At 33.3% G+C, this 22,755-nt stretch overlaps 1 pseudogene; it reads left to right on the plus strand.

The window, feature by feature from the left end:
- Positions 1–5,680, plus strand: part of LOC149531721 (ATP-dependent zinc metalloprotease FTSH 2, chloroplastic-like) — a 58,477-nt pseudogene extending 52,797 nt beyond the window's left edge.
- The last annotated feature ends 17,075 nt before the right edge of the window (positions 5,681–22,755 follow it).

The raw sequence follows: 22,755 nt of genomic DNA on the forward strand, positions 1-22,755 counted from the left end.
GACTCCTCTTATCTTCTTCAAGCATAGCCTTATCTTCAATGGCTCTTTTCTTTTGTTCAGTCACTTCACAAAGCATCATGGCTTGTGATTCTTATTCAAGTTTGAGTGTTTTGATTTATTCTACTTAAGCTCTATTCTTCTCCATTAGGTCTGCTATTGCTACATCAAACTCTTTGGAATCTCCATTTGAAAACAATTTTGTGGTGTCAATTTCCTTGTATTGTGTATCATTCTTAGCTATGGCGATGTCTCTTCTTCTCTGTAAATATTTTCTCAGTTCTTTTCTAGCTTCTTCCAAAGTGTGTAGAGCAAGTTGTATATCAATTGCTTGATTCTCTATGATCTTCCCAAGTTTTTAAACTTCCATTTCTAGATCTTTTCTCCAAGTTGTAAGGCTCCTCCTTGAGAGAACTTGGCTTTGATACCAATTGTTGGAATTGACAAGTGGAAATATTTACCTTTTTTTTTTTTGGGGGGGGGGGGGGGGGGGGGGAGCATGAATCAGAAGTAACTAACTTCAACCTTTTAAAACATTTTTAACTGAGATCATTTACATGCATCTAATTCATCTAATAAACATGAAAGTAAAGACATGCATGAAAATAGACAACACAAGATTTGGTAACCTAGAAACCCTCCAAAATGAGAAGGTAAAATTGGGATGGGGATGACACCCACAAAGTATCACTATAGCAATATGTAACCATTTAAGGTTACAAAGTTTGACCACTTCCAATGGTCTTCCCTATGAAAGGCCTGTCCTATTAAAGACTTTGCACCCTGTTAAAAGTGGCCTAGTTAAAGGATTTACAAACATTCACTTAGAATGTTACCATGTTAAAGGATTTAGCACCTTGTTCAAAGGCTTACGACATGGCTATTAAACCAACCTATCATCATAGGATTTTCATTCCTAATACAATGGCTAGAGAGTATTAGAAAGTCTTGACCTGATGACTTGCAATCTTCAATTATTGTTTCTAGATCCTTGTTCTACTTTGTTTTTTCTGATCCTTCCTGATCTAATATATTTCTCCTTGAAATTTTGATTTCTCTATTCTGATCAACTGGATTTTGCAATGTTGCTCTTCCTTCTAAGTCTTTAAATAACCCTCTGAACTTTGCTATAATCCACCCATACACTTCTCACATTCACACACATAATGGGGTTTTCATCCTCCTTTTAAAGGCTTCAAAGACTTAGGGTTAGGTATGAATCTACGATTAGTATTCATTCTTCTTTTCCCACTCAATTCATTCACTTTTCCTATTGGTTGCATGCCTTCTCCATTTTTCTTATTAGTTGCATGAAGATATCATAGGAAATGCAAAAGATTCGATCTTATCTTCAAGATCCTTCGAGATTCATCTTAAGTCGGCTTCAAAAATGGTTTACATCTAAATTTGTGAAGGCACAAACTCATATGTTGATTCTGTGTTACTCAACACTTGCTACTTGCTAATGCTTGAGACATATAGGAATTCTATCTCACTCGGCTCCTATAGTAACTCTATTTCACTTGGCATGTATATTTTTCTTGGCACCTATAGTGACTCAACATCACTTATCACTTAGCACTTGAATCTTTCTTGGCACCTATTGAATCTCTGGCTCGACACACACTATAACTCGACATCTCTATTATACTTGATATCATCTTGAGAATTGATTAAGTGTGTTGACACTCAATTGTCAAAACCAATGTGAGACCAACACTTGGTAGGGCAATACATGGGGAGTCCCTTGGAAATGAAAAAACCTAAAAACTATTGAAATAGGGTATGGTATGATATTTGCCCAATTGTGGGAAACTTGCAACCCAGAAGGGTTGTCCATGGACCTAATTAAATCTAGCAATTCCTTGGGGATTCTAGGATTGTCCCTTAATACAAGGCTTCTTAACCTAGATGCAAAGTACTTATCAAATCTGACAAAGTTGGCTTCCTCTACATCCCAAGTCATGTCTACACTCCACAACTAGACTGGTAGAGCCTCTCCTTCATATTCTTAGTTCAGAATCATCTCCTTTTTCAAAAATGTAACCCTTTAAATATGAACATGTGCATCAGCAATGAATAATGACTGAATGTCTTTTCCACCTTACCTTTTGCAATTCCAACTAATCCTAGATGGATCTCTTCTACTATATAAGATGTAAAATCAAAAATAATATCCACAACAAAAGAGAAAATCTAAGTCATCATATACATGAATTTAAATGGCATAAAATTTTGCTCATCTTCACCAAAAACCCTACACAGAGTCATGTATATTTCTATGGCCCTGGAAGTGAAGAATTCCATATTAAAAGGCTCTTTAATAGATCTTGTGACCAGTGGAAAATCTCCAATTGAGCCCAAGTGTGCCCTTAGTGCACTTTGCCTGACCTTATCCTTCTTAGACAAGTATTCTTTATCCAGCCCTAGTAGATCAATGGTCTCATGATAATCCAAGAGTGGCTCCAAACCAAAAACTCTCAAATTTCTTCAACATTTATACTTATCAAGAACTCACCATCTATTCTTCTTACTATCCTAACTGTTGGGTCATAATTTTTGGCAATGGCTATGAGTAGGTCAAAATCCATGAAAACAACAGGGACCACTAGTTTGCCTAAATCAAAATTCCAAATATTTCCATGAGGAGAAAATAGTTTTTTCTTTCTGAAAAACACTTCTTTAAAATATAGAGCCCTATTTTGGAAGTGGTAGCATCCCTGATCAAATTCCCTTTTTCATACAAGCCATTTGCAATTTTGAGCCTAGAGTTCATAGGAATTAACTTTTCAACCTAGGCCAACTCAATCATGGATTTAGGCAGTTGTTCAAGAAAGTCATCATGAATATTTCTACTTGCATAATCTACCTTTTCCAAAAAGACTTTCTTTGGAGGCATGTTTACTAACAATGCAAAATACCAGAATTCTTTATTGTCTAATGGATCAAGGTACTTATTTGGATATTTGCTACTTTTTTACTAAAATTCTACAACACATGGTGGACACTAGAAATTCCTTTGCACTTTAGTCACTTTGAGATAAAGCTTTCAACAGGCTCTAAGCTTTCTAAGAATCTAAAATTTGTTTGCATAAAGAAGAATTGAAGAAATCTTTTCAATATATACCTGGTTCTACTTCACATGAGGAGCCTTAATTTTCATAAATGGGTTGTAAGGAACACAAGGTGGAATCACCTTCTAAATTTGAAAACAAGCCATCAATTTCAAAAAATCTAATGATCTAGGAATAAAATTTTTAATGACTCAGTCTCAATCAGCCAGGTTGGTAGCCAACCCAATCAAAGTTCTCCACATAAGCCTTTCTTTTCAATGCTGGAAATTTTCACTGGACCCACTAGTACTTTTGGACACATGTCACACTATCACTATTTTTCTATGCATAAACATCAAGCAACTCCTACATGTGACATAGTGACCATCGTTGATGCAAATTTGATCAGATAATGCACACTTCATGATTATTTTATTGCAGCTATGGTGGGTCCTTCTAAATTTCCTTTGGTTGTCATGTCACATGCACTAAAGGTTGTGCAAGTTCCTATAGCAACATGGGACCCACCATCGATTGGGGAGAGATCTAACAACACCATTCAACACTTTTTTTTTTGAGTGTGAATCCACTTGGCACATGACATAATACCATCTTGCCATGTTGGCAGGGCTCTTTATGAAATGTGGTTTCTACGGTGCCATCTTTTAATCAGGTCCCACCCCATTCTAATTTTACAAGGGGTCACCATGTCACATTTGGCAAAGTTCTCATAATTTTTGGTGGCAACATAGCAACCACCATAGACTTTACAAAAATCCAATGTAATGAAATAATAGCACATTCTTTCCATGGTACATCCTTTACTACACCTAACACTTCTAACATCCCATCATGTTAACATGGCTCATTAATGATGAACATAATTTACAATACCTATATTTAGTTTTGGGCTTGCCATGTTTCTCTTTTGTGGGAGCTTGCCATGTCACGACCAATAAAATTCTCATGATTTCCAATGGTGACATAGAGACCACTCCTAATCTTAAAAGATCTAATGGCATAGGCAAAACACATTAAAACCATGCTGAAATTTAAATGGGTCCTAGAGGCACAGTACTTGCTTGGCCGCCATGCCACATGCTATAAAATGAACAAAATTTTCTATAGTGACAACATGAATATCATAGATCTTAAAAAGATCTGATGGTAAGGAATATTTCGGGAGATTATGAAGCAAAAATGAAAATTCTTTAAAAGGTTCCCAAAAAATATACTTTTTCAAAAATATTTTTTCCTGCTTGAATTATAAGGTAAAGGCATATGACCAAAAGGCCTTTCTTAGGGCACATATTTTGTTTGGTTAGGGTTTTTCTTAGGATTAATCAATTTAGAAAAAACCAAGCCCTAATTTGCATATAAAAACTAGGAACACTCTTAGTGAAATATACTCAAAAAACATGAGATAAAAACACGACCAACAATGCAATAGACATAATTGTGGTTGCTATGGAGGGCATAGCAATGACTAATGGAAAGAGTAAGATTTTGGTGGCTTACCATGAAGTTGGACATGTAATTTGTGAGTAAGTACAAAAAGCTAAACATCTATTGGTACTTTATTGTATGTTTTTATGTAAACCCTTCACATATGTATGGACCACATGTTGGAAGTCTGATTTGCAATGATATATGATATCAATGTGTGTTTTAGAGGAAACTAAATCTTGTTTGGTAACTATTACAAGGTCAACATGATGACCCCTAGACATGATCCAATTCAAAAAGTTACTCTTGTACCTCGAGGACAAGCACATGGTCTTACATGGTTTTTGCTTGGAGATGACCTAAGTCTTATTACCAAGTAGCAAGTCTTTGCTCAAAGTGTGGGGGCTCTTGGGGGAAGAGCTGCAAATAAAGTCATATTTGGTGAACCAAAGGTTGCATCAAGTGCAACCAATGACTTGCAGCAGGAAACACAAATAGAAAAACAACTATTTTTCTTTAAGTGGAGAGTGTAAAGCATTCCCAAATGCACATAAAATCTAGCGCTGAAATTTGATAATCATTAATTCTAGAACTAAATTTTACAAAATATGAAATTATATCTATCTATATATCTATGTATTATGAAATTATATCTATCTATATGTATGTATGTACATATATATACAACTTCTAAATATTCTGTTTCTTGTTGCGTTGTCATTAGGATTTTGTTTCTCATTTCTCATTTCTAGTAACATAGGTCAACTATAATTTTAGACTTTCTATTTGAAATTTTCTATAAGTGAGGCATCAAATGGGAAAATTAGTATATTTTTCTATAACTTGTAGATAGTTATGAGGTTTGGAATGTCTGAAATTGGTCCATGGGCTCTATTGGGTCTTGTAGTCCAAAGTGGTGATATTGTTTTATGCATGATGGAAAGGAATTCCATATCAAAGAAGCTAGTAGAAGACATTGATAAAGCAGTGAGAGGCATTTCAAATAATGCATATGAGGTGGCTAAGAGCCATATTAGGAGTAACGAGGTAGTAATGGATAAGATTGTGGAGATCTTATTAGAAAAAGAGACACTTTCAGGGATGAGTTTAGGGCCATCCTATCTAAGTTTAAAGAGATCCCATTCAGTAGCAAGGATGTACATGCTATTCCTCAACTAGAATAAGTTTGATAGATATGGCTAAGAAGATTATAAGAATATACTATAAATTTATACACCAAAATGGGATGCAATAACTCTTTCATTTTTTGGATATGTAGATAGATTTTGTGTCTCTTGTTAGACACGTGTGCCATTATGTACAGTATGTATAGAATTTGTTTTAATAAAAATATAAATTTTATTATAAGTGATTTGCATAGAGTTTTGGCTCTATAATAAGTAATGAAGTACAAATATAATCCATGAAACACTCTAGCATTCCATGTAGCTTATTTTGGTTAGCTACTTTTCTTCCCAATATTGGGGCCTTTCCTAGCTCACAACACAACTTAGATTTCTTATAGGCATGAGATTGGGAAAACTTAGGATTAAAGTTATATTTCTTTGAGTATGATGTGGTCATTTCATTGAATCTTTAGACCATTTGTTATCTATTATCCCATTTTTTGTTGGTTATAGCTATTGATTATATAAAATGATGGGTTGATTATCTTCCTTCTTTTCTTCTCTTTGGGTTATTGCATGTTCACTTTTTGTTTTCTGTTTGAAAAATTTAGTTGGAAATAAATAATTGATTCTTTAAAAAGACTCTCTCTTCTTTATCTAAGAGGTCCCTTCATAATCAAAAAATTCCATCTCAGATCTGATTCTCATATAAATCTTTGAGAATTTGGATCATTTAAATTACATTTCTTCATAGGATAACAAGAATAGGAAAAATTAAAATCATTTTCTATTCTTTCAATTTTGAGTTGCATACCTCTTACAGAGTTTTTCTTCTATTAAACAACTCTTTTGTTGGACAATCAACCAAGTGCTCCTGGAGTAATGAATGCCAACTGGAAGAACCCACCAGCTTGGCCTATCATTCAATAGGAGATCCCTTCTTGTGGCTTGTCATAGGGGGATTATCTATTAGTAATGGGGAGAGATCTTTACTTCATTAGGGGTTTATACTCCTTAATGGAGATCCCAATAAGAATAGCTTTCTTGTGGAGCCCTTTGTTTGGTAACTGTTGGAAGCACAAATCCTATCCAATCAACCACATACCTCCCACAAGATATGCCCAAAATCCTTAGCTCCAATAGTTCTCATAATCCTAAAATCCTCAGCTCCAATAGCTCCTCCAATCCTCAACTCTAATAGCTCCAATAGTGCCATGGAGATGAAACAACAAGCAAATAAACTTTTTTCTATTTTATTATTTGAACCCGAGTTCATCAAAATTTTGACCTAATTGGGAAACCCTATGTTGGTCAAAATTTCAACCAACTCAGGCATAAAAGAAAGAGTATTGAACAAGTCTCTTCATATGGTGGTTGAAAATTTGGGTCAAAATTTGACCTATAATGTTCTAATGGATTAAGGCACTAGTCTTTAGGTTGAAGAAATCAAGCAATAATATTCTTGTCTTAGCATGAACATATTTTATAAATTAAAATTATTATAGAATTTATGTCATAATGGAGTGTAAAGTTGGTCATTACTTGTTGCACAAATCTTTCAAGTTCATTATTATCCCTAATTAACTTGTCATGTATTTTAGCAATTTCAAAGGGTTATCAAATCCTTAAGTTAACCCCTCTTGGTTTAGCATAACCTGAAGTGTAGAAAGCATTATCACTTTCTTAAGTTGGTCCAAGACTGAATAGGGTACGCCAATCATGGAAAGTAGCTAAACCCTAGGTAATATGTTATTTTTTGTTTTCTTGGTTTCAAGTGCAAATATATTAAATTAGAAACCAAAAATAGCAAAGAAGGGGTCATCAGAAACTAAGGAGACCAAGAAAGGTCATAAGAACAAGTTGAGAAGGAAAGTTACTATTAAACCTGATGAAGAGGAGGAGGATGAAGCCAAGAGGACTAAATCAGATGATCTGAGTAAGTTTGAGATAGTGCCAAGGAAATCTCCTTAGGATATTGAAAAGGTGTGTGAGAATATTAGAAGTTCACTAGAGTTAACAAGTTTTAAATGTATAAATTAAGATACTCTAGATAGAAGGGATACATAAAAAGTTGATCATGCAATTTTGGATATGATGGTGAATTTTAAATACACACCTATAGAACTAGGTAAGGAATTGCCCAAGGAATTATATAATAGCATTGATTCAAAGTGAAAATGGGAATTATCCATTGAAAGACAAATAGGGAAAATATGTTAGCCCAAATTATGCCTAATTTAGGAAAGACTTATATGTCTATAGCCTTGAACAATTTTGCAAAGAAATTTGTGCCTAAGACATGTTAGAAACAATAGTCCACCAAGATAACTGAGAGGGAGGGGTTGAATAAGTTATCCAACAATTATAATATTTATCTTCTTTAAAAAAACTTAACAATTCAACTAAAGTAAACAACAACTAGAATAAAATGCACATAGACAATTACACTAGATATGCTAACTAGGGAAACCCTTGATCAGAGGGAAAACCCCAGTGGGAATGATGCCCACAAGATGATGTACTGATATAAATATTCCTTGTTAGAGGATGGACCCTGTTAGGATTCTATAAAAACATTTAGTACATAGAATCCCTATTAGGAGACTTTGAATCCCTATTAGGAGATTCCAACCCTATTAGGAGTTGTGGTACAATGGATGCAAGATGAGCCCATTGCCCAAACATGCAATTTCAACTACTACTCAAACATGTAATTTATTATTATGTTCTCCTTCTCTTTTTTTTGTCAACTAAACCAATCACTGTCAGACCTTGTAGACTAGGTCACGAACCTTGGATCCAAATATCAAACCTTAGATCACTCAATAAAACCTCGGCAATGAAGTTTCCTTCACTTCCACACTACTCTGCTCAACTTCACATTTCAAACTTTCTAGTTCTTATAATCAATCATAAAACATACCATTCCATATCATGATAAAGTAAAATCACCTTCCTTTATACCAAGTCCTCAAAATGATTCCCTGAGTTGGCTATTAGACCTTCTCAATTAACTATTATAGGACCAAATTAAGAACATATTACACTTAGCAATAACATTAATCTTTCATCTTGCAACTTGAATATCTTTTCATACACACAAAATTATGATGAGCAAGCTTAGCCACATCATCATAAACATGTCTTCCTTGTGTCCTCAACCTCAATCCTCATAATATCAACTTTGCTAAGAGATATAACAAGTTTACTAGAACATGCCTTTGGAAACTCTATCTCAGAACAGACATCACCAAAACTTACATAACTTCTTCTAAACTTATCCTTTCATCTTCCAATGTTAACTACATATGCTAGATACTTAGAAGTATCTCCCATAACCTCAGGTAGTTAGAATACTCAACAAGCCATCCATACCAACTTGATCTTTTCATTGTTCTTCTATCAAATACCACAAAAAAATGCTATGTTGACATCAATGACAAACTCAATCATGAATGTAACATATCATCATAGTAGCATATCTACAATACTCCCCCATAGGAATATCATTAGCATTCATACATTCAACTAATCTTCTAACAATCTCTCCCTTTGGCATTGATGGAAACATAGATGAAAATCATCTAGTTCCAAGAATACCAACAAAAGATTGTTAATCTTCAAATCCTCTTCATTAATCATTCTTCCCCATTGATATAATTCAATGTGTTTTTTGTCAAATTGTCATTCCACATTGTTTTCATGCAATATTCTCCCTCAACATAATATTTTTCATGCAATATTCTCCCCCATTGATATCAAAGTCAAAGGTTTTAGCCTCCAACATCTCCGCATCAAACTCTACAGCAACTTCTACTTACTAGCTTGAATGTCAAAAGACACTATTCAAAACAACATCCAACAGGAGCCCTACATGACTTTGTCCATCACAAATACTCCCCCAATATAGGAAGCATCAACATTCAGTCCAGACAAACAATGGTGCTTTGTTACCCTGGACTGATGCACTCTTGCATCTTCTACTCTGATGTAGGAAGATGCATAACCCCAAGCATACTTGGGTAGAAGCAAGGAGTTGGGTCTCAATTCTGCGGAAGTTCGTAGATTGAGATCGTGCTCCTTTAGAAATGGGTACCCATTTTAGGCTCAGGCACCCTATCCTACATTGAAAAAATGGGCACCTATTTTTTTTTAAATCAGGTATCCATTTTTTATTTTCAAAAAAATAGGTACCTCTTTTTTAAAATATAAAAAATTTATATTTTTAGAAATGGGTAACCATTTCTAAAAATTTAAAATTTTGTTTTTTGGGGGGATTTCATATGTTGATTTAACATTTTCAAAATGGGTACCCATTTTTTGAATTTCAAATAACAAGTGCCCGTTTCTTACAACATTAGGCATAATTTTTTTCTTCGACCTTAGATTTTGGTTTAGGATAGGTTTGGTGAGACCAAGCCTATGCCTTGACCTCTCAAGATTTGGCTAAGGCATTGAGCTAACAAATTCATGCCTTGCCATAATTTTTAGAGGGTCTTCCCGATCAATTTTTTTATGAAACAAAAACCCATTAGAGCTCTCGCTATATTGATTTCAAAAATATAAATTTTATAGTGCTATGATTTTATTTACTATTTTTGCATTATTTTTTAATGAAAGGTGGTACCTAAATGTAAAATAGTGAAGTTCACTAAAACTTTAATAACTTTTTAAACTTTTTTATTTTAAAATTTTTCTTAAATTAATTTACATGTCATCAATCTACATACAATTCTTTTGAAGTTTTAAAAAAAAAATTTTTTTGAAAAAAGTGAAATTTTGATCAAATTATGGTATCCATACATGAGAGGTTTTAAAATTTACCTTTATAGCCAATTAATAATTAATAATAATAAAAATATTGAATAAAAAATTAAGAAAAAATATTGTCATCAATCTCAGGTGTATTAGGTAACTCCCTTTAAAAGGATTTATGAAAATTCATTTATTTGTGTCAAATTATGGTGTTCGTACATCGGTGTGGTATGGTCCTAAAATAGGCATTTTAAAAAATTAGTTTTTAAAGATTCATACCGAAAAAAAAATCTATCATATGGATACACAAATAATTACATATTCAAAAACTAGATTTTGAACACTAAAATTTGTCCTCAAATTTTGACATCAATTGACAAAAAAAATCAAAAATAGGAAAAACACTTCCACTTTTTGCCCAAAAGTGAGACCCAATTTCTTGCACTTACCCACCTAACAAATACTCAAAAGTCTCTTTGGGAAGAGGCTTAATGAAAATATCTACAATCTACTCTTTGGTGCTTACATACTCCAATATAATTTCCTTACCTATAACTTTCTCTCTCAGCATGTGATACTTGATAGAAATGTGCTTAGTCTTTGAATGCATTACTAGATTCCTAGACATTTTTACCATGCTTGTGTTGTCACAATATATGACAATAGGTTCACTGATTTCTATCCTTATATCCTTCAGGATTTGCTTCATCCAAATGACTTGATTGCAATTATTTGCTACTGCAACATACTCTGCTTTCATTGTACTTTGTGATGAAGATCCTACTTCTTGTTTAACCAAAAAACCAATCTTCCTCCAAGAAAGAAAGCTCCACTACTGGTGCTTTTTCTATTATCCATACTACCTACCCAATCTGCATTAGTATCAACACTTAGAGTAAAATCATTAGATCTGTCATAACACAATCTGAACTCAGATGTTTCCTTTAGATATATAAATATCCTTTTTACTACTACATAATGTGCTTCTCTAGGATCAGCTTGGAATCTCGCAACAATTCCATAATCATTTGTTATATCTAGCCCTATGTGAGTTAGATATTGCAATCATCCAATCATAGATTTGTACCTTTTTTGTTCAATAGCAGGTGTCTCATCCCTTGTAGATAACTTGTGTCGAGTTACCATAGGTGTTCCAATGGGTTTACATGCTTCCAAACCAAACCTTTTCAATAAATCCTTGAAGTACATATTCTGAGAAATAAAGATTCCTTCTTTATTTTGTACAATCTACAATCCTAAGAAATATTTCATCTCTCCTATCATACTCATCTCGAATTCTTTGTTGATCTCTTTAGGAAAAAATTTTCTTTCCTCATCATTTCCTCCAAATATGATATCATCAAAAAATATTACCAAAATCATCAAACCATCATCAATTTCTTTCCAATACAAATTATTATCTGCCATACCTTTTTTATATCTAAGTTTTGTCAAATGTTTGCCTAACCTTGCATACAAGGTTCTGGGTGCTTGCTTCAATTCATACAATGCTTTCCTTAGTCTAGATACTATATCCTTGTCATATGTCAAAGGACATCCTTCAAGCTATTCAATGTATACCTCTTCTTCAAGTTCTCTATTTAGAAATGATAACTTGACATTCATTTGATATGCTTTGAATTTATTTTGTGCTGCATAGGCCAAGAATAATCTTACTGCTTCTATTCTAGCCACTACAGCATAAGTTTCCTCATAATCTATCCCTTCTTGCTCTGAGCAACATTTACATACCAATATTGTTTTGTTTCTTACAACTTCACCTTGTTTATTCATCTTGTTTCTAAATACCCATTTAGTTCCTATCACATTCTTGTTTGCTGGTCTAGGGACCAATTCCCATGTCTCATTCTTAACTATCTGATCCAATTCCTCTTTCATGGCTTATTTCCAATAATCATCTTTACATGTTTCATCTGCATTCTTAGGCTCAACTTGAGATAATAAGCATAGTTCTTCATTTAGTCTGCTTCTTGTCATCACACCTTTATCTTTTCTTCTGATGATCTACTTGGATGGGTGATTCTTTATCATATTCTTTCTTGAAGTAGGAGTTTCTATTTAAACTCTTGGCTCTACTGAAGGTTCCAAACTTTGTTCCTACCTTGGCTCTCCCTCATCCTGCAAATAATTGTTAGTCTCAAGAAATACTTCATCATTCCTTGGCTTAGTAACAAAATCATCATCTAAATTGTAATCAACTATCTTGTATTGTATTATGAATTCCTCATTAATTCTCACATTTTCACTTTCATAATAGTCTTATTCTCTAATTATAACATCTATAAGCCTTGCTTTTCAATGAATAACCAAGAAACATATCTTCATCACTTCTAGCATCAAACTTACCAATTTCATCATCTCTTTTGATATAAAACTTACTTCCAAAGATTCTGAAAAACTTAACTATAACTGAGTGACCAAACCATAATTCATAAGGTGTCTTGTTTGTGTCTTTCTTAACTTGCACTCTGTTCATAGTGTATATTTTTGTATTCTCAACCTCTCTCCAAAATGTCTTGGATACATAATTCTCTACTAACATAACTCTTATAGCTTCTGTAACTATTTTGTTCCTTCTCTCTGCAACACCATACTGTTCAAGGTTTCTCAGAGCTGATAGCTGTCTCTTAATTCCATTTTCTTCACAAAACATGTTATACTCATTTGAAGTAAATTTTCCTCCTCTATTTGATCTTAACCATTTAATCTTCATACCAAATTTATTTTCAACCCTATTCTTGAATATCTTAGACTTATCAAATGCCTCAGATTTCTCTTTAAGAAATGCAATCCAAATCATTCTAGAAAAATATCAACTAGAATCATAAAATACCTTTCACCATAAAATCCTTTAGTCTTTGTAGGACCATTGAGATCTATGTGTACGATTTCCAACTTCATTGTAGTGGTAAATTTCTTGTTGGGAAAAGAAGTTACGTTATGTTTAGCCAAAACACACTCCTTGCAAATTGTGTTAGTAGGTTTTACAATCTTTATAAATCTCTAACTGCAAACACTCTACTAGTCCTCACAATACTATCAAATTTTATATGAAAAAATCTCTTATGTCATAACGAACTGTCATCTAGCTTTGCAACCAAACATGTCATTTCAATAGGATTCAACTGAAATACATTACCTCTAGATCTAGTTCATTTTCCAATTACCTTTCCATCTTTAATTATGCATGTCTTTTCTGAACTGCAATTGATAACCTTTGTCTACTAATTGTCCAACACTCAAAATATTGTGCTTTAAATTATCAACAAAGTATACATCTTCATTTTTAGTCTTACCATCAAGAGTTATAGATCCACTACCTTTAACTTGGCATGTTGCATTGTTTCCAACTCTAACAATTCCTCCATTTTGACTATTGAAGTCAACAAACTTGTTCATGTCACCAGTCATATGATGTGAACAACCACTATCAATTATCTAATTAGATTTCTTTTCAACTAGTGACACCAAAGCTACCTTCTTTGGACTTTCTTCTTTAATTTCCACAAATCAAATTTCATCATCACTAGCACTTAATGCTTGTTCATTAGAATCATTATCTTCATTTGCATATAAACACTCTCTATCTTTTCTAGGCTTATGATTTCCCTTATACTTTTTCTCTCTTTTAGGACCCTTAGATGCATAATGACCATATTTATCACAAGTCCAACATTTAAAGATTTTCTTACCTCTTTTTCCTCTTCTTACTAGAAGGGCTACTCCTTCCTCAATCTTTTTGTCCTCCTCAGATTTGCTACTTCTAGCAAAATCTCCTCTAGCACTTGTGCTCCTTGATAAATTAGGTCAAATATTCAAGGCACTGAAAGTTGTCACTATTCTGCTTAATTCTTTGGACTGTCTAAGTTCATTCTCAACTGCTTCACGTCTTCCAAGCAATGTCTTCTTTGTGAAATCTTTGGTACAAGATATCAACAACTGTATCATCTAAATTGCTGACTTAAATAGTGTTGTTAGAGTATTCAATATCTTCCATCATTTTAGCATCTTGAAATGCACAAATCCAAATTTGTAGCCTCAACTTCTTACAATGTGCATCAACTTCAAAACTATTCTCCAAAGCTTTCCAAATTAAATGTGAAGTAGCAAGTCATTTTACCTGATTTTACTCAATTTCAAGAAGTGCAGTCAATAGTGCTTATCTAGCTCTCATGTCACACATGAAAAGATCTCTTTCTGCCTCGATGCAAATTTCCAAATCCTTTTCAGCAGTGATTCTCTTCTCTGATTATGTCAAGATCCAATATCATAGACCCATACACAACATATGTGTCTTCATCCTTTCTTTCCAATTGTCATAATTTGTTCCATCGAACTTTGAACTATCTTTCCTAAACATGTTTGTCATGGATCTCCCAAAGTTGTTAAAATTTATCTTCAAGCACTTGATGCTCTGATACCAATTGTTAGAAATAATAGTTCACCAAGATAACTGGGAGGAGGGGGGTGGTGAATCAATTATCCAACAATTAAAATATTTATCTTCTTTCAAAAAAATTAACCATTTAACCAAATTGAAAAACAACCATAATAAAATGCACATAGACAATTACTCTAGATATGTTGACTAGGGAAACCCTTGATTAGAGGGAAAACCCCAGTGATGCCCACAAGATGATGTACTAATATACATATTCCTTGTTAGAGGATGGACCCTGTTAGGATTCTATTACAAGATTTAGTACATAGAGTCCCTATTAGGAGACTTTGAATCCTTGTTAGAAGATTCCAAACTTGTTATGAGTTGTGGTACAATGTATGTAAGATGAGCCCACTGCCCAAACATGCAATTTCAACTATTTCTCAAACATGTAATTTACTATTATTTTCTCCTTCTCTTTGTTCTATCAACCAAATGAATCATTGTAAGACCTTATAGACTAGGTCACAAACCTTAGATCCAAATATCAAACCTTAGATCACTCAATAAAACCTTGGCAATGAAGTTTCCTTCACTTTCACACTGCTTTGCTCAACTTTACATTCCACACTCTCTGGTGCTTATAATCAATCATAAGACATATCATTCCATATCATGATAAAGGAAAATGTCCTTCCTTTATACCTAGTCCTCAAAACAATTCCTTGAGTCAGTTGTTAGACCTTCTCAATTAATTATTATAGGACCACATTAAGAACACATTATACTTAGTGATAACATTAATCTTCTGCCTTACAACTTGAATATCTTTCTATACACGCAATATTATGATGACCAAGCTTAGCCATGTCACCATAAATATGTCTTCTTTATGTCCTCAACCTCAATCCTCAGAATATCAGCTTTGCTAAGAGATATAACAAGTTTACCAGAACATGCCTCTGTAAAATCTATCTCAAAATAGACATCACTAAAACTTACATAACTTCTTCTAGACTTGTCCTTTCATCTTGTGACATTAACTACATATGCCAGATACTTAGAAGTATCTCCCATAACCTCAGGTATTTAGAATACTCAACTAGCCATTCATACCAACTTGATCTTTATGTTGTTCTTTTATCAAATACCATAGAAAACTACTATGTTGACATCAATGAAAAACTCAATCATGAATGTAACATATCATCATAGTAACATATCTAAAATACTCCCCCATAGGAATATCATCAAGATTCCTACTTTCAACCAATCTTCTAACAAGACAAGGGCTTGTAAAAGTCTGAGAAGTAGAATTGAAGATGTTGTTCAGGAGAGAAAATTTGTATGGAAGAAAGGCTTTGGGCTAATGCCAACACAAGTTGAAGCGGAAGATAAAGAAGATGACAAAGTTGAATTGGATAACATAGAAGACCTACACAATAATGCATAACAATTAGTAGAAATTGTAGAAAAAATGACTGAAGATATGGAAAAAGAGATAGAGATAGTCATCATTGAGGACGAAACCCCTACCACAACATTTCCCAATATGACTATAGTTGTCAAAGAGCCAGAGAAGATAGTGTCTACCAAGCAAGAGAAAGAGGAGCAAGCTCCTAAAATTGATTAAAGACACTCTGATGGACACCACCAATCTAGTTATTGTGCAAATCATGGAATATCCAAAAATTGGCAAGAAAGAAATGGATCAATAAGTTATTGTTATAATAACATAAATACCTATTGTTAGTGTTGATTACAATGCATGATTGCAACAAAAGACACTTGTCACAGATGTCAATGAACATAGTGTGTCAGAGGGTGAAAAGAAAAGAGATGGAGAGCCTACTAAGGTAGATCAAACCACAGAGGGTCATGTTGATGTGCATAACACTCAAATAGAGAAATGTAATACAAGTGAAGGAAGAGCACAAGTCTCAAGACCTCAGCCAAGGGAATAAAGGAGACAAAACCATCCAATGTTGCAAGGACCGAGGAATCAGATCAGGACATGAGGAAAAAGAGGAAGAGAAAGGACCGAGTGTAGAACCTCCTACACAATCTGAAGCTCAAAAAAGTGTTTCACCTAGACAATAGGTGATTACAACTTAGTAGGAGTCAGCTTTAGCAAGCATTGAGGCTAGTGGTGCATACAAGCTGAAAAGACCAAGTGTGGATGTCTCATCACACTCAATACAATTAGCATTGTTGAGTAGCAACACCCCAAAGAAGAAAATGATGAAGAAGAAGGCTAGATCACCTAGAAAGCTAGTAATGTTGGACGACGTTTAAAATGATCCCAAAATTTGACATTGATCACTTGACTTATGAGAAAATGGGAATTTTGCAAGATCTATTGGCCAAGAAGACCAGACAGGAATTATTAAGAAGGGAGCATCAATAGAAACATGTACTGCAAGAAATAAAGGATATCTTTGTTGATGCTTATGATACCAAAGATTTTGATGTAAAACCCCTAATAATGGACCAATTAGTTCATATTGTAGAAAAGGTAAATAATGATGACATGATGCAAATAAAAAAGTTATTGCAATGGTCCGAGAAGAAGTTTGAGATGAATTTTTTTGAGAAAGTGACAATTGAAATCATCATAAGGCAAGTTGAATTTTCAAACCTTGTAGATAATGTACAAGTAGTAAAGAACATTCAACTTTGTATAAGACATTATGTGATGCACCAAGGTTTACAAAGGATATTTAGGATCAGATTGAGAATTTTCAATTAGATTTGACATCTACTGGACATTCTTTGAACATGGATGCAAGTTCAAGTTCTATTCATTATAATAGATTGATTTTTTCTCAAGGGAGATTGGTTGAATTGCAAGCCACATATGGGAGAATGAGATTTTTTTTATTTCCATTCAATCAATGTCGATACCAAAAGTAGAGGTGATGTAGAGAGAGAGTTGTTATTAGCAAAGGAGATAACACAAAGCAATTTAGATCTCTATACTGTAGAAATTTTGGTTGATCTAGTTGCTTAGCTAGAAATAAAAATTATAGTTTTGGAATTTGTCAGATTGAGTTGGGATCATGCATTGGAAATGGTTATATAGATTTACAAACCATTTTTGGACAGATATGATTTGACCGCTTCACCCCAGTAGCCATGAGTGACAAAAACAAGGGGGGGATGTCATAAAAGGGAAATAAATAGGGAAATGTATATAAAGTGAAAATGCAAATGGATATGATCAAAGGTATTATTCTTTGAAAATTTTGTATTGAATACTCATTTTGAAGTTAGAGTATTTCAGAAGTCATGTATATATGTTGTATATATTGAATTCTTTTGAAGAAGGTGTCATAATCTAAGGGACTAATATTTTCAGCTTTGTATGTAATGTTGAATCACAACAAAGAATTTTTGCTACTAATGTCAAGGGGGGGATTGTTGATCCCTAAGGTATGTTGTCTATAAGTGTCAAACACCAAGTCATTTATTTGGTAGAGTTGGGTAGTCATCACTATGACTAAGTCATCCTATGAAGGTGTGGCTATGTATATTAGACTTGTTTGTATCTAAGTTGAAGCTAAGCAATTATTATTGCTGAGAAATTCTAAGGTCACTAAGTACTCCTTTACATGTCGAGTGAGATAGAAGACAATATAAGCTAAGCTATACAAAGTTAGTTCATGTTGAGTCATACAATATGAGCCAAGAATATAGAATCTAGGGACAACATGAAGATTAGTTATGACCAAGTGTCAAAGTGTTCATGTGCCAAGTAAACTAGTTTTGGTTTTTTTTTTGGAGTGGCACAAACACTAAGGTAAACCATTTTTGGCCAACTTAATGCATGTTTTAATGACGAAGGAGTAATTTAAGGAGATGATTATGCATTTTGTTATGGATCATTAATCTCTATGCAAGGTGATTAACCAATTAGAAAAATGGAAGGATTAAGTGGCAAAAGGGAGAGATTTGGATCTAGAAACTTCTCTAGTTGGTTATAAAAGGAAGATCCAAACCCTATTTTTGTGTGTGTGTGCGTGTGTTCACTTGAAGCGAAGTTTGAAGGAGAATAAGATAGAGTGATCAAGAAGAGCAGTGAAGGGAAGAATATAGAAATATCAAATTGGAGATTAGATCAGAGATTTGAAAGAGGAGATTTGTAATCAACATATTAAGTGCAAACTGAAGGATCGGCTACAGATACATTCTAACAAAGTGTTTAAGGGAAAATATCTTAACAGAGTCATCCTACTAGACCCTTGCAAATCTCATAATAGAGTGCTTACCTAGTCATAAGTTTAAATCCTTTAATCAAGGTAGACTGAATAAGTCATGTAATATCTTAATAGGAAAAAACCCTCATAGGGAAGATCATCAGAAGTGATCAAACTTGTAGCCCTAACATGTGAAATTTGTTGTTGTAGTAGTGAAGATTCATGGGTGTCATCCCTACCCTAGTTTTACCTTCACAATGGAGGGTTTCTAGGTAACCAACATTTTTTTGTTATGTGTTGATCATTTAATTTCATGTTTATGGATATGATTAGCTGTTAGATCTTATACATCATTTTAGTAAATGTTTATGTGATTTATGATATTGACTAAGATAAGTGTTTAAGGTGAAATATATTAGATTTGATATTTGTTTAAAGGTTAAAATTTTTATAGATCTTGATTCAACCCCCCATCTCTCAGTATCTAACTTTCCCAATAGACTTCCAAGAGCTGTGTATTTGGTTTTACTTAATCTTGACCAATTAAATTATAGCTAGCACTAACTTGTAGACTAGAGTAAAGGAGTTGTAAAAGAAGAAATGTTGAAACTACTAGGGTATACTGGTTCACCCCCCCCGCCCTCAATATACCAATCTATGATTGCACCAACATAATGCCAAGAACAACAATTAAAATAATTTGATAGAGGGCAAGACATATAATGCACATGAATTGATGAGGCTAAAGGATAAAGTAATAATGTAAAATGCATAGAGGCTATAAATAAAACATTAATTTTATTAACTTGAGGTACACAAATAATTTGAATTTTATTTAATTTTGGAAGGAGTGTTAACTAATTAAATAATACATTTTTGAAAATTATATACATATTCTTGAAGAAAATTAATTAAATAATAATATTCTTAAAATCAATATTAGAAGAAAATGGTGAAATTAATTAAATAAAATATTCAATTGAATAATAGACAAGCTATGTCAATGCAATAACTAAATAATTATTTTTTAGGTTTTATAAGAAAATGAGCTAAACTAAATAATTAAAAACTATTTAACTAATAGGGATAGAGGACTTAGTGAGAAGGTGATGACAATGACAAGATGAGAATACATTAGTCATGTACACATGTCTACAATTTCCAAGTCACTAAGTAAACTTAATATATGAACATATGCTGAAAGGTCCTAACTATGAACTAGTTAGATAATCTACTTTGTTAATGTACTAATAATGGAGAAAATAGATGTGAAAGACTTAAGTGTTCACAACAACACATTTGATGTATTTCTCCTGAATAAATCAATACTTGCAAACATCCAAAGAACAACAAAGCCCCCCATTGCTTGTGCTCACTCCACCCTCCCCTATCTACAAATTTACATCAATATGTTGAATGTAATTATCCAGCTATATGTTTTTACTTTTGAAAAAATAACTCACTTGATATACTAATTGTACAATAAAGTAGATCGATTGCTTTGATGGTCCAATAAGAAAGATGTCACCTTTTTTTTAATAAGAAATGATAAGCACAATAAGAAACATAGTCATGGACTCAAGATATAAAGTTGAGAAACTAAATGCACATTTGAAGCCATGTTTAACATCATATCAAGTTAGTGGTTAGTATAGCTAATAGGGCATATAAAAGTTAATTGAATTCTTGTTTTTTTTTCAAAATTTCTCTTATAGTAATAAAGTTGGCTAATTTAAAGATTTGGCAAAGAAGAATATGACCCTCATAATTAATATAGATTCCCAAAAGTTTATGAAATTTGTCATTCTTATGCATATATTAGACATTAAAGATTACAATGAACAAAACTTAGCAAGATGTGAATTACTAGAGCGTTCCCCCATGATTTATAGGATCAAATTTACATGCAAAAGATTATTCTATTGTTTAGAACCAATGTAGTCAAACTTTGATAATAATTTAGCTTATATTTGACTCTTATATTTCCAACACATCTAATAAATGATGCAGGAGCATCCTGGGTTACCTTGTATCCTACTCATTTGTGCATTCTAATAGTGTTAACCAAGTTCTAGCAGTGCTTACCAAGTTGCAGGTATTATCGAGTGGCTATGTTGGCCGAGTGATAGTTTTGACAGAGTTCGTGTATCGACCGAGTTGTAGTTTTGACTGAGTTCTAGTATTGGTTGAGTTTCATTTTGGGCCAAGTTCAGTGTTCACCAAGTTGCAGTTATGACCGAGTTTAGCATTAACTAAGTTGTAGTGTTGACTGAGTGTTCCTTCATGCACCATGTGAGCCTGATATTTGTTGATGCTTGATTCCTTCTTTGACCAAGTTTAGCTAACTTATGTATTTAATTTGGATCATGAATTTAATGATAGGATCTTGTCTTGGGATAAGTGCAAACCATTTTGAGGTTGACCTTTCTATTATGTAATATTTCAGAATCTTTTGTAAGTCATTTTGGCAAGTATAACTACAGGTATTTGGTTTAGTTTAGGGTAAGGACTTAGAGATTTTAGATAAGATGTTTCTGGAATTGTGAATTTGAAGTTGGATCCTAGATCTTGAAGTTATATTTTGTATTTGGTTGTAACCCAGAAGGCCTTACAACTAGGCATGTATGTTGATACTTTGATGAATCAATAAAAGTGTTTTTTTCTCTCTCTCCTTGGTGTTGTTCTCTATGTGTTTGCTTCTGTTGTGTTTACTAGGCAAGGTGTTTAGATAGTTAGGTGTGGCTTTGGCTCTAGCTATGCATATCCCTCCTTGCATCAAGAAATCATGATTTTGAATTATAGTTCAAAAACTTCAACCAAAGCAATCAACAACTATTGTAGACCATCAAAAGTAATGAAACTTTAATTTCTATTTATTTCCATTTTTAATATTTTTTGAGGTGGTTGTAGTGTTATGCAGACATCTTTAAGTAGGTGTTGAACAAGACTTCTAAATGACCTCTCTTTGATGCTTGTGTATGTATTGGATCTCATAGTGCTTGTCTTGACTACCAAAAAGTGAGAAGAATAGGTATAAGCCATTAAAGTCACATATGAAAACAAAAATCAATATTATCATTTAGAAATTTAAATGCACAAGTTTTCTATAATGACTATTGATTCCTTTTCCTATGGGGGAAGATCCTTAGCAACCAAACACATTCCAATAATCACACACTTGACCCCCTAAATACTAATTTTAAAGCAACATAGAAATGAGAACACATGATGTTTAACATGGCTTCAAATGTGACTTTATTTTATCAACTTTCATGTCTTGAGCTCATGATCTTGTTCCATGTTGCTCTTATCACGTCTCAAGAAAATGGTGACATGCACTTCTCATCGAACCATCAAAGTAATTGATCTACATCATAGTACATGTTACAAGTATGGTTGTCAATGCACCAAAAGAGTGGCCTATCAATGCCTGATACAATTAATTTACTTATAACCCCTTGTTAGAATTTGTGAGGGGAGCACTAACAATTTTGCCAAGAATCTCCCCCTCAACATTACCCAAGGGGATTCAAACTTATGACCTGTTGACAATTGGCTAATGAATATATGTAATTATTGTCATTTATGGCAACACATGATGCACATGCTTATAGGAAACCTCAGAAATAAAGATACTTAGCTTTTGGTACTCAAAAAATTGTCTAAGTATGAATTTGGTTTACAACAGTGTATTATTTTGTGTGTAACTTGTTATTGACATCATCTTGTGACTAGTGAAGTTAGATGGAGATAGTATACATGTTGACAATGATGTGTAT

Source organism: Cupressus sempervirens, chromosome 11 (genome assembly GCF_028749045.1).
Source record: "Cupressus sempervirens isolate cs-2001-9-10 chromosome 11, ASM2874904v1, whole genome shotgun sequence".
Lineage (NCBI taxonomy): Eukaryota > Viridiplantae > Streptophyta > Pinopsida > Cupressales > Cupressaceae > Cupressus > Cupressus sempervirens.